At 47.4% G+C, this 12,472-nt stretch overlaps 1 long non-coding RNA gene across 1 annotated transcript; it reads right to left on the bottom strand.

Moving 5' to 3' along the window:
• Window positions 1–3,131: 3,131 nt before the first annotated feature.
• Window positions 3,132–11,606, bottom strand: LOC140702466 (uncharacterized). The gene is made up of 2 exons (XR_013538837.1): window positions 11,434–11,606; window positions 3,132–10,915 (listed from the first exon to the last, which is right to left on the bottom strand). It is a non-coding gene; the product is annotated as an uncharacterized LOC140702466 (long non-coding RNA).
• Window positions 11,607–12,472: the final 866 nt, after the last annotated feature.

Raw genomic sequence — 12,472 nt, 5'->3', positions numbered from 1 at the left:
ATTATTTTGAATGTGAGAGCTCTCATTACTGAGTTCTTCTCTGTAGCTTACTCTCGCAAGGTTGTCCCAAGAGGTTTTATTGGCTGAAGGAAAAGACAAAAGGGTGCCTCCGCACGCAGACATACACGCCACAACAGCTGGCCAGACTGGTAGTTGAATTATTACCTCAGCTTGACTGAACCGTATCCTCTCCAACATCCTCCACCATGCCCGAGAGGAACACACTAGCTTAGATGTTGAGAACAGGCCACTTTGGACACACGGCCCTGTGGATAACACACCCAAGCAGACAAAGCAGCAAATCCAGAAGGACTGACTGACTGGTCCGCCTCTTTCAGTGGGAAGGAAATGCGACCATTTCCTCCATCGAGGGGTCACGGCTCCTCACCGTCTCCAAGCCCTCAGTTGCGGGACTTGCGGCCGTGGGCCCCTCCTCAGCTTGGCAGGCATCCTCATCTATGTCGTTGGCTGAAGCCGCCACCGCCTCCTCTTCCTCTTCCTCGCTGCTGGAGCCCCCTTTCTCAAACGTCCTTTCTGTTGGCATGCCTGAGCCTCTCCGGGCGCATCCTGGAGCTGCGTCATTCCAGCCCCAATGGCTGGGTGAGCGGCTGGTGCTGAGTGCCGAGGCGTTTTGAGGTGGGACATCCACCTGTAGGGAGATGGGCTGATGCCCGGGAGCTTCTGGCAGTCTCCCACAATGCCATCCCTGCAAGAGGGTTGAAAACAAGACCATTGTATGGAAGAAGTTGGCAGGCCCCCTGGAAGCTCCTGAACAGACTCCAAAGTGTGGGCGGCATATAAGTTAAATAAATAAATAAATAAATAAATAAATAAATAAATAAATAAATAAATAAATAAATAAATAAATAAATAAATAAATAAATAAAATTAAGTTGGAAGACCCAAGGTGGGAACAATCAAGTCCGATTGGGGCTACCTGGATAGCGGGCCATTTTTCTTGACAGTGGAGAAATTCAGTCCATGAACTCCACGTGTGCATACAATTCATTCCCCAACACGTGTACAAAGGAAGACCTGGCAAATGGCTGAGATAATAGTACTGAAGTAGCCCACGTCTGGTTAAAAAGGGTCTAATAATCTTATCATTTCAATTTGTTTTAATTTTACTCTATTTCATATAAATTCATAATTTTGAATCGTTCAACTCTCTGACATGAATAAAGAAAGAAAAAAGAAAGGAGTTATGTTTGCATGTTGCCCCAAATCACTAGCTACAGATTAACATGACCTTTAATTCATTCCTTTCAAGCGGTGACCTATTCACCCATTTCTTGTGATGATCTTTTCATAGAATCGTACAACAACGGTGTTGGAAGGGACCTCCTAGGCCATCGGGTCCAACCTCTAGCTCAAGGCAGAAACCCAGGTCCAAGCAGATCTGACAGACAGTTCTCCAAATTAGAGATTTGTTTAAAAAAAATTATTATTATTTTGGCCAGAAGTGTTCAACTTAGATTGCTTTATCTTGGCTAGATGTTAGATCTTCTTTTGTACATGTGGTGGGGCATACATTGTATGCACAGAAAGGCTGCATGGACTGAATTTCTCTACAGTCACAGAAAATGTGTCCTGTCTCCAGGTAGCATCGTTTTACTAGATTATTCTTTGATCTTTCCACTTCGCTTTGACAGAAGAGCCTCCCCCAAAGTGTGGGAAAGCATTGTGAGTACTCATGGGTGTCCTCTGGGCACCGGTGGGCAGGTGGCCGATCCTTCACTTCCGAAAGCATGAAGTTGACTAGCCAAGGCATGAAACTCAGCCTTGATTGCCTGCCTTCCATCTCAAGCAGAGGAGGGGCTTCTAGCTCCCCTGCTACAACAGCTGGACTGGCGACGTGTCTGTTCCCAGGCCCAATTCAAAGTGCTGGTGATGACCTACAGTCGGAAGCCCTTTACCGTCTGGGTTCAGGCTCCCCGGTGGACCGTCTCTCTCCTGATGACCCGTCACAGATCCTACCTTGTTGTTCTTCTTCTTCTGCCTCTCTCCTGATCAGGAGACACAAGGCAGCTCACCATGTTAGAAAAGTAGATTTAAAAACGTTTAATGCAAATTAAAAAGCAATTAAACTTTCTGTTCATAAAAATACAGTTGAGTAATTAAAAGTGAGCAAATATGAAAAATGATCCGAACTTTTAAAAGGCATTGGGGACTTAAATATGATGGTTAGAAGTTTGCCCTTCTCTTGGCCCCACTTGGCATCCGAGGCGTCTTTGACAGGGACGTAGAGAGAGGGGCTTCCCTCCGGTTGCAAGATGCTCTCTCTTGGCACAGAGGTGGGGTACCTCCCTTTTCTCCTTTCAGCAACACTGAAAGACCTGCCTCCTTAGGTAGGCTTTTAATATCTAGGATTGAGTGGATGCTCCAGGACGCTGGACATGCATTCGTTTTAAGCGGGGTTTGAAAGTTAACAAATGCCTTCTCTTATTACATAATGAACGGATTGCTTTTTAATTATTCTTGTATGCTTCACTTTTTAAAACTTTGTCATCCATGGTGTATTTCGGCTGACCAGGTGTTTTAATGCTTACGGGGCACCTCGGGTGCCCTCACCAGGAGAAGGCTGACCAAGAAATGGGACGAAGCAAGCAATCCGTCGAGGACTCTCCAAAAAAGGAACCTCTCCTCTCCGGCAGCAGCTTGAGCGATGTGGCAGAGGAGGCCAAAGGAAAGGAGCGCCCTCTTCTCCTTCGGGCCTTGTACCCATCTGCCCTCGGCTTCAGTCTTGCCCATCTCGGGCACAGAGCCCCCAACCAATTCTAGAGGAAGCGTTCAGTCTTCGAGGAGAATTCTCTCCTCGAACGGAAGGCAACCTTCTTCAATCTGGCCCCCCTCTCCCTATCTCTGACCCCCAGACATGCTGGCTGAGGCCCGGGAGAGTTGTAATCCCGGACGCCCAGAAGGCCTTGGCTTGGCCAAGCTTGTTCTCCAAGGAGATCGAGAGAGCAGACAGGGGACCTTGTGATTTCGTCCCAGGGTCTGATCTCAGCCAGGACTCTTTCAGATCAGCAAACTCTACGTATTTAATCCCCAAGGTGGTGAAATTCAGTAATCAACGCAGGACAGAATCCCTCTTTCACACAAAGTTAACAAAAAACAAGACTGCATTCAAATTTGTGAAAACTTCTGTATCACATTTTAATAAAGAAGAATCAAAAGTATAGCCGTTTTACAAGGTGGGAAACTTGAATACTTTCTCTATAATAACGTACACATTGACATGAAAAATGATACGGACGTCTTAACCTTATCCTTCTTGACTGGTAGTTTATTGTTTCAGAGAGATGCTGTATGTTGAGGCTTCACCCTGTAGATCTCTTGTTGTGCAAACCGAGGACTGCTCGTGAGACGTATTCTTCTTCTTCTCCACTGAGGACAGAGGGTACTTTTTTTTTCATCTTCAAGCTGTGTTTAGAGGCTTTAAGCTGGAGGTCTCTTGCTAGGAGTTACAGGCTCTTGTGGGATGTCTTCTTCATCCCTGTCGTGTAGAGGGTTTCCTGGTTTGGCGTTTACTGGCTGCAATTTGTAACCTCACCCAAAAAGATTTCCTTTGGTCTTCCAGAAACTTTTCAGGTGTTTACAATACCTTTGATCAGTTGTCCATCATATTCTGGTTCTGCTTAACTCCCAACCCCATCCGTTAACATCTGAACAGAAAACAACAAAGATTTGGTGAAGAGTCGGCAATTTTTTTTTTGTTAGGTTTTTAGGTCCAACCTATCACCTCTTCCTCAGATCCTTTTCAAAGTAGACCCAAAGGGTTTTGTGAAGTCTGCAGATTTGTCCACCGCTGGACCTTTGGATTGATTTCTAAGGCACCCATAGAACTCAATGCATGATGGAACTAATGCTTTCAGGAAAGCTTTGTCAAATATGCAGCCCTACTTCTGGGCAGAAAAGGGAGCAATTTCATGTCAGCTCTCAGGTCTCTTTTCCTGTAGAGAAATCAATATTTCCAGGAGAAAAGTACAAAGGCACTCGGAGGGGGACTAATCTGGTCTACCTTGGGATCATAAGAGAAAAGGTCCTGGCGAAACCACCCTTTCCACTTTTCTTTTTCATTGATAGGATTATTAGTCTTTTCTTCTTTATAAAGTTTACAAATGGACTAGATTTCTAAATCTTGAGTGACATGGTTGTTGTGGGTTTTGCGGGCTCTCTGGACATGTTCTGAAGGTTGTTATTCCTGACCTTTTGCCAGTCTCTGTGGCCGGCATCTTCAGAGGACTGGACTAGGAACTCTGTCATTGCTCAAAAGAGCATGGGAAGTGGGGGGGAGGAAAGGGGGATGAAAGGAGTTTAGATAGGGGTGGAAAAAGGAAAGGGGGAGGAAAGGAGTTTAGACAGGGTGGGAATGGAAAGGGGGAGGAAAGGAGTTTAGATAAGGATGGTAAAGGAAAGGGGGAGGAAAGGAGTTTAGATAAGGATGGGAAAGGAAAGGGGGACGAAAGGAGTTTAGATTAGGGATGGGAAAGGAAAGGGGGAGGAAAGGAGATTAAATTAGGGATGGGAAAGGAAAGGGGGAGGAAAGGAGATTAGTTAGGGAAGGGAAAGGAAAGGAAAGGGGGAGGAAAGGAGATTAGTTAGGGATGGGAAAGGAAAGGGGGAGGAAAGGAGATTAGTTAGGGAAGGGAAAGGAAAGGAAAGGGGGAGGAAAGGAGATTAGTTAGGGATGGGAAAGGAAAGGGGGAGGAAAGGAGATTAGTTAGGGATGGGAAAGGAAAGAGGGAGGAAAGGAGATTAGTTAGGGAAGGGAAAGGAAAGGAAAGGGGGAGGAAAGGAGATTAAATTAGGGATGGGAAAGGAAAGGGGGAGGAATGGAGATTAGTTAGGGAAGGGAAAGGAAAGGAAAGGGGGAGGAAAGGAGATTAGTTAGGGATGGGAAAGGAAAGGAAAGGGGGAGGAAAGGAGATTAGTTAGGGATGGGAAAGGAAAGAGGGAGGAAAGGAGATTAGTTAGGGAAGGGAAAGGAAAGGGGGAGGAAAGGAGATTAGTTAGGGATGGGAAAGGAAAGAGGGAGGAAAGGAGATTAAATTAGGGATGGGAAAGGAAAGGGGGAGGAAAGGAGATTAGTTAGGGAAGGGAAAGGAAAGGAAAGGGGGAGGAAAGGAGATTAGTTAGGGAAGGGAAAGGAAAGGAAAGGGGGAGGAAAGGAGATTAGTTAGGGATGGGAAAGGAAAGGGGGAGGAAAGGAGATTAGTTAGGGATGGGAAAGGAAAGAGGGAGGAAAGGAGATTAGTTAGGGAAGGGAAAGGAAAGGAAAGGGGGAGGAAAGGAGATTAGTTAGGGATGGGAAAGGAAAGAGGGAGGAAAGGAGATTAGTTAGGGAAGGGAAAGGAAAGGAAAGGGGGAGGAAAGGAGATTAGTTAGGGATGGGAAAGGAAAGAGGGAGGAAAGGAGATTAGTTAGGGAAGGGAAAGGAAAGGAAAGGAAAGGGGGAGGAAAGGAGATTAGTTAGGGAAGGGAAAGGAAAGGAAAGGGGGAGGAAAGGAGATTAGTTAGGGATGGGAAAGGAAAGAGGGAGGAAAGGAGATTAGTTAGGGAAGGGAAAGGAAAGGAAAGGGGGAGGAAAGGAGATTAGTTAGGGATGGGAAAGGAAAGAGGGAGGAAAGGAGATTAGTTAGGGAAGGGAAAGGAAAGGAAAGGAAAGGGGGAGGAAAGGAGATTAGTTAGGGATGGGAAAGGAAAGAGGGAGGAAAGGAGATTAGTTAGGGAAGGGAAAGGAAAGGAAAGGAAAGGGGGAGGAAAGGAGATTAGTTAGGGATGGGAAAGGAAAGGGGAGGAAAGGAGATTAGTTAGGGAAGGGAAAGGAAAGGAAAGGGGGAGGAAAGGAGATTAGTTAGGGATGGGAAAGGAAAGAGGGAGGAAAGGAGATTAGTTAGGGAAGGGAAAGGAAAGGAAAGGGGGAGGAAAGGAGATTAGTTAGGGATGGGAAAGGAAAGAGGGAGGAAAGGAGATTAGTTAGGGAAGGGAAAGGAAAGGAAAGGGGGAGGAAAGGAGATTAGTTAGGGATGGGAAAGGAAAGAGGGAGGAAAGGAGATTAGTTAGGGAAGGGAAAGGAAAGGAAAGGAAAGGAAAGGGGGAGGAAAGGAGATTAGTTAGGGATGGGAAAGGAAAGGGGAGGAAAGGAGATTAGTTAGGGAAGGGAAAGGAAAGGAAAGGGGGAGGAAAGGAGATTAGTTAGGGATGGGAAAGGAAAGAGGGAGGAAAGGAGATTAGTTAGGGAAGGGAAAGGAAAGGAAAGGGGGAGGAAAGGAGATTAGTTAGGGAAGGGAAAGGAAAGGAAAGGGGGAGGAAAGGAGATTAGTTAGGGAAGGGAAAGGAAAGGAAAGGGGGAGGAAAGGAGATTAGTTAGGGATGGGAAAGGAAAGGGGGAGGAAAGGAGATTAGTTAGGGAAGGGAAAGGAAAGGAAAGGGGGAGGAAAGGAGATTAGTTAGGGATGGGAAAGGAAAGGGGGAGGAAAGGAGATTAGTTAGGGATGGGAAAGGAAAGAGGGAGGAAAGGAGATTAGTTAGGGAAGGGAAAGGAAAGGAAAGGGGGAGGAAAGGAGATTAGTTAGGGATGGGAAAGGAAAGAGGGAGGAAAGGAGATTAGTTAGGGAAGGGAAAGGAAAGGAAAGGGGGAGGAAAGGAGATTAGTTAGGGATGGGAAAGGAAAGAGGGAGGAAAGGAGATTAGTTAGGGAAGGGAAAGGAAAGGAAAGGGGGAGGAAAGGAGATTAGTTAGGGATGGGAAAGGAAAGAGGGAGGAAAGGAGATTAGTTAGGGAAGGGAAAGGAAAGGAAAGGGGGAGGAAAGGAGATTAGTTAGGGATGGGAAAGGAAAGAGGGAGGAAAGGAGATTAGTTAGGGAAGGGAAAGGAAAGGAAAGGGGGAGGAAAGGAGATTAGTTAGGGATGGGAAAGGAAAGAGGGAGGAAAGGAGATTAGTTAGGGAAGGGAAAGGAAAGGAAAGGGGGAGGAAAGGAGATTAGTTAGGGATGGGAAAGGAAAGAGGGAGGAAAGGAGATTAGTTAGGGAAGGGAAAGGAAAGGAAAGGGGGAGGAAAGGAGATTAGTTAGGGATGGGAAAGGAAAGAGGGAGGAAAGGAGATTAGTTAGGGAAGGGAAAGGAAAGGAAAGGAAAGGGGGAGGAAAGGAGATTAGTTAGGGATGGGAAAGGAAAGGGGAGGAAAGGAGATTAGTTAGGGATGGGAAAGGAAAGGAAAGGGGGAGGAAAGGAGATTAGTTAGGGATGGGAAAGGAAAGAGGGAGGAAAGGAGATTAGTTAGGGAAGGGAAAGGAAAGGAAAGGGGGAGGAAAGGAGATTAGTTAGGGAAGGGAAAGGAAAGGAAAGGGGGAGGAAAGGAGATTAGTTAGGGAAGGGAAAGGAAAGGAAAGGGGGAGGAAAGGAGATTAGTTAGGGATGGGAAAGGAAAGGGGAAGGAAAGGAGATTAGTTAGGGAAGGGAAAGGAAAGGAAAGGGGGAGGAAAGGAGATTAGTTAGGGAAGGGAAAGGAAAGGGGAAGGAAAGGAGATTAGTTAGGGAAGGGAAAGGAAAGGAAAGAGGGAGGAAAGAAGATTAGTTAGGGATGGGAAAGGAAAGAGGGAGGAAAGGAGATTAGTTAGGGATGGGAAAGGAAAGGGGAAGGAAAGGAGATTAGTTAGGGAAGGGAAAGGAAAGGAAAGGGGGAGGAAAGGAGATTAGTTAGGGATGGGAAAGGAAAGGAAAGGGGGAGGAAAGGAGATTAGTTAGGGATGGGAAAGGAAAGGGGAAGGAAAGGAGATTAGTTAGGGAAGGGAAAGGAAAGGAAAGGGGGAGGAAAGGAGATTAGTTAGGGATGGGAAAGGAAAGAGGGAGGAAAGGAGATTAGTTAGGGAAGGGAAAGGAAAGGAAAGGGGGAGGAAAGGAGATTAGTTAGGGATGGGAAAGGAAAGAGGGAGGAAAGGAGATTAGTTAGGGATGGGAAAGGAAAGGAAAGGGGGAGGAAAGGAGATTAGTTAGGGATGGGAAAGGAAAGAGGGAGGAAAGGAGATTAGTTAGGGAAGGGAAAGGAAAGGAAAGGAAAGGGGGAGGAAAGGAGATTAGTTAGGGATTGGAAAGGAAAGGGGAGGAAAGGAGATTAGTTAGGGAAGGGAAAGGAAAGGAAAGGGGGAGGAAAGGAGATTAGTTAGGGATGGGAAAGGAAAGAGGGAGGAAAGGAGATTAGTTAGGGAAGGGAAAGGAAAGGAAAGGGGGAGGAAAGGAGATTAGTTAGGGAAGGGAAAGGAAAGGAAAGGGGGAGGAAAGGAGATTAGTTAGGGAAGGGAAAGGAAAGGAAAGGGGGAGGAAAGGAGATTAGTTAGGGATGGGAAAGGAAAGGGGAAGGAAAGGAGATTAGTTAGGGAAGGGAAAGGAAAGGAAAGGGGGAGGAAAGGAGATTAGTTAGGGAAGGGAAAGGAAAGGGGAAGGAAAGGAGATTAGTTAGGGAAGGGAAAGGAAAGGAAAGAGGGAGGAAAGAAGATTAGTTAGGGATGGGAAAGGAAAGGGGAAGGAAAGGAGATTAGTTAGGGAAGGGAAAGGAAAGAGGGAGGAAAGGAGATTAGTTAGGGAAGGGAAATGAAAGGGGGAGGAAAGGAGATTAGTTAGGGATGGGAAAGGAAAGAGGGAGGAAAGGAGATTAGTTAGGGAAGGGAAAGGAAAGGAAAGGGGGAGGAAAGGAGATTAGTTAGGGATGGGAAAGGAAAGAGGGAGGAAAGGGGATTAGTTAGGGATTGGAAAGGAAAGAGGGAGGAAAGGAGATTAGTTAGGGATGGGAAAGGAAAGAGGGAGGAAAGGAGATTAGTTAGGGAAGGGAAAGGAAAGGAAAGGGGGAAGAAAGGAGATTAGTTAGGGATGGGAAAGGAAAGAGGGAGGAAAGGAGATTAGTTAGGGATGGGAAAGGAAAGGGGGAGGAAAGGAGATTAGTTAGGGAAGGGAAAGGAAAGGAAAGGGGGAGGAAAGGAGATTAGTTAGGGAAGGGAATGGAAAGAGGGAGGAAGGGAGATTAGTTAGGGAAGGGAAAGGAAAGGAAAGGGGGAGGAAAGGAGATTAGTTAGGGAAGGGAAAGGAAAGGGGGAGGAAAGGAGATTAGTTAGGGATGGGAAAGGAAAGAGGGAGGAAAGGAGATTAGTTAGGGAAGGGAAAGGAAAGGGGGAGGAAAGGAGATTAGTTAGGGATGGGAAAGGAAAGAGGGAGGAAAGGAGATTAGTTAGGGATGGGAAAGGAAAGGGGGAGGAAAGGAGATTAGTTAGGGAAGGGAAAGGAAAGAGGGAGGAAAGGAGATTAGTTAGGGATTGGAAAGGAAAGAGGGAGGAAAGGAGATTAGTTAGGGATGGGAAAGGAAAGAGGGAGGAAAGGAGATTAGTTAGGGAAGGGAAAGGAAAGGAAAGGGGGAGGAAAGGAGATTAGTTAGGGATGGGAAAGGAAAGAGGGAGGAAAGGAGATTAGTTAGGGATGGGAAAGGAAAGGGGGAGGAAAGGAGATTAGTTAGGGAAGGGAAAGGAAAGGAAAGGGGGAGGAAAGGAGATTAGTTAGGGAAGGGAATGGAAAGAGGGAGGAAGGGAGATTAGTTAGGGAAGGGAAAGGAAAGGAAAGGGGGAGGAAAGGAGATTAGTTAGGGAAGGGAAAGGAAAGGGGGAGGAAAGGAGATTAGTTAGGGATGGGAAAGGAAAGAGGGAGGAAAGGAGATTAGTTAGGGAAGGGAAAGGAAAGGGGGAGGAAAGGAGATTAGTTAGGGATGGGAAAGGAAAGAGGGAGGAAAGGAGATTAGTTAGGGATGGGAAAGGAAAGGGGGAGGAAAGGAGATTAGTTAGGGAAGGGAAAGGAAAGGAAAGGAAAGGGGGAGGAAAGGAGATTAGTTAGGGATGGGAAAGGAAAGGGGGAGGAAAGGAGATTAGTTAGGGATGGGAATGGAAAGAGGGAGGAAGGGAGATTAGTTAGGGAAGGGAAAGGAAAGGAAAGGGGGAGGAAAGGAGATTAGTTAGGGATGGGAAAGGAAAGAGGGAGGAAAGGAGATTAGTTAGGGAAGGGAAAGGAAAGGGGGAGGAAAGGAGATTAGTTAGGGAAGGGAAAGGAAAGGGGGAGGAAAGGAGATTAGTTAGGGATGGGAAAGGAAAGAGGGAGGAAAGGAGATTAGTTAGGGAAGGGAAAGGAAAGGGGGAGGAAAGGAGATTGGTTAGGAATGGGAAAGGAAAGACGGATGAAATGAGTTTAGATAGGGATGGGAAAGGAAAGGGGGAGGAAAGGAGTTTAGATAAGGATTCGAAAGGAAAGGGGGAGGAAAGGAGTTTAGACAGGGTTGGAAAAAGGAAAGGGGGAGGAAAGGAGTTTAGATAAGGATGGGAAAGGAAAGGTTTAGGAAAGGAATTTAGATAGGGATGGGAAAAACCCACAACAACCATCTATATATATTTTTTGTACCAAATTGGAAACCTCTGATTTTTGTCTGGGTTTATTTGATCAGTGTGACCAGAAAGTTTAATCCCCCTCAGTTTGTCTTCATCTTATTATTATGGTTTTTTTAACCTATGGTTGTGCATCTCCTTTACTTTGGCGTTTTTTCTTCAAAGATCTAAATAATTTTTCAACAAAAGAACATTCAGGAAGAAGAGCTGTCTTCAATCCCTGACGAATTCCAGTTCCTCAGAGAAGATCAGCGGTGGACCAAACCTGCAGAATTCATTCGTTACCTGACCTTCTCTAGGCCAGAGGAGGATCTGAGAAATGGCGAGGAGTTGGTACCCTCAAACCTGAGCCTCTCCCTTCTTTTCTCAACATCGAATCTGTCGGCCTGTTCCTCCAGTCCCACGAGTCAGTTCTTGGATCTCGTCCGATGGTTGGCGAATGCCCGGCTGTAGAAGTTCTCTTTCATGGGGTGAAGCCTTTGCTCTCGATGGATGGCCTGGAAGAAGAAAAGAGCAAGAAAGCAATGGAAAGTCTGCGGGGAGGCCCTGGAGGGTCCTACTGATGTTTCCAAGGAACGTTTGAGCTCACTTCCCCCCTTTGTCAATGAAGCACATTAACCCTTCTTTCTAAGGATCTAGCAGTGTGATCACACAGGGAAAAAGGTCTCCATTCAGGCTTCCTGTAGAGTAACCCGGCGCCCTCACTTTCCCGGCTCCAGTCCAACCCCGATGCGTGTCCAAGGTGTGCCTCTCGGGAGGAGCTCACAGAAAAACGGTTGTAACAAAGGAGAAATTACCTTCTCCTCTTGTGCTCCTCTTGAACCCTCCCCGCCACCTCCACCTCCACCTCCCCTCAAGTTGCTCCTTCCTCAACCGCCACCGCCACCGCCGTGGCCAGAGTTGGTTATTCGGCCTTCTCTCCCACAACACCTGGGTGGAGTACTTCAGGAACGCCATGTAAAACCAACCCTGGCTTTTAACACTGTAGAAAACCGTTTTAGAACCACATACGTACATTTAGTGCCGGCGAAAACCAAGTAGCCGCCGGTACCATGTGGCTGAATTCTGAGTGGTGCGGCTTCCACGCGTGGCGTCGTCCTGAAGTTCTGCCCTCTTTTGATGGACGTGGTCCTCTAGAGCTTCTGCTGCTGATTGCAGGGTTGTGCTCGCGTCCCCCTGCAATGGGGCGACTTCTGAAACAAGAGGTGGGCAAAGCATCCACGGGTCAACCCTGCATTAGGCGGCCAAAGCAGGAGCTCAACGCTTGGGTTTCCGCCAGACCCTCCAGAATCCAATGTCTGGTCAATGGAGGGTCAAACCTGTATTTTGTGATGGGGCCTCCTTCTGGAAGCGAAAGGAATCTTCATCTTCCCTCCCTTTCTTCCCCCCAACGACCCACCCATTCTTTCAGCAAGGAGAGAGCACTGAGGTGGGCAACGAGACCCGATCGCCCCCATCGCTCCCGTGCCTTACCGGTCAGAAGATGCTGCAGCGTTCTTTCGTCTAGCGCTGTCACTGGGGTGCTCTGGAGGAGGGCTCCTAAGGGAAAGGCATGAAGGGAGCAGAGGGTCAGGTGGCCTTTCCCGAGGGGAGGATTTGGACCGAAAGGAAGCGCCCCTCCAACTATTCTCCCTTTGCCCACAGAAGCTGCTAGATGGGATTCCTTGGAAGTCGAGAGAGGGCTCGACCCTTCCCGATGGTGGGAATCCGCTTGAGGCTGCTTCCGACACCCTCACTGAGCAGGGGTTGCAGCACGAATTCCATATAAAAAGGAAAACAAAAGTTGGAGAGGGGTTAATGAGGGAGAAGAGGAAGCTGGTAAGACCCGAAGCGTGACAGAATTGACCCCCTGGAGAGCACATGCATTTCTGAGGGAAAACTTCCGTAGAGTTGTCAAAAGAAGTGAAGAGGGAGGGAGACTGGGGTAGAGGGTAGCTGGGCGACATTTGAGCCCGGTCGGTCGGCACTTCTTGGAGGTTTTGAGACCCTCGTAGGTGTCTCTTCCCTTCCTCCGGCCTCCCTGACTTCTGGGATTTGTGGAAGGGCCCTTGAGA

The sequence above is a fragment of the Pogona vitticeps genome, chromosome 12, assembly GCF_051106095.1.
Source record: "Pogona vitticeps strain Pit_001003342236 chromosome 12, PviZW2.1, whole genome shotgun sequence".
In the NCBI taxonomy this organism is placed as follows: domain Eukaryota; kingdom Metazoa; phylum Chordata; class Lepidosauria; order Squamata; family Agamidae; genus Pogona; species Pogona vitticeps.
Note: the sequence above shows the minus strand (reverse complement) of the source record. Positions and strands in the feature narration are given on the sequence as shown.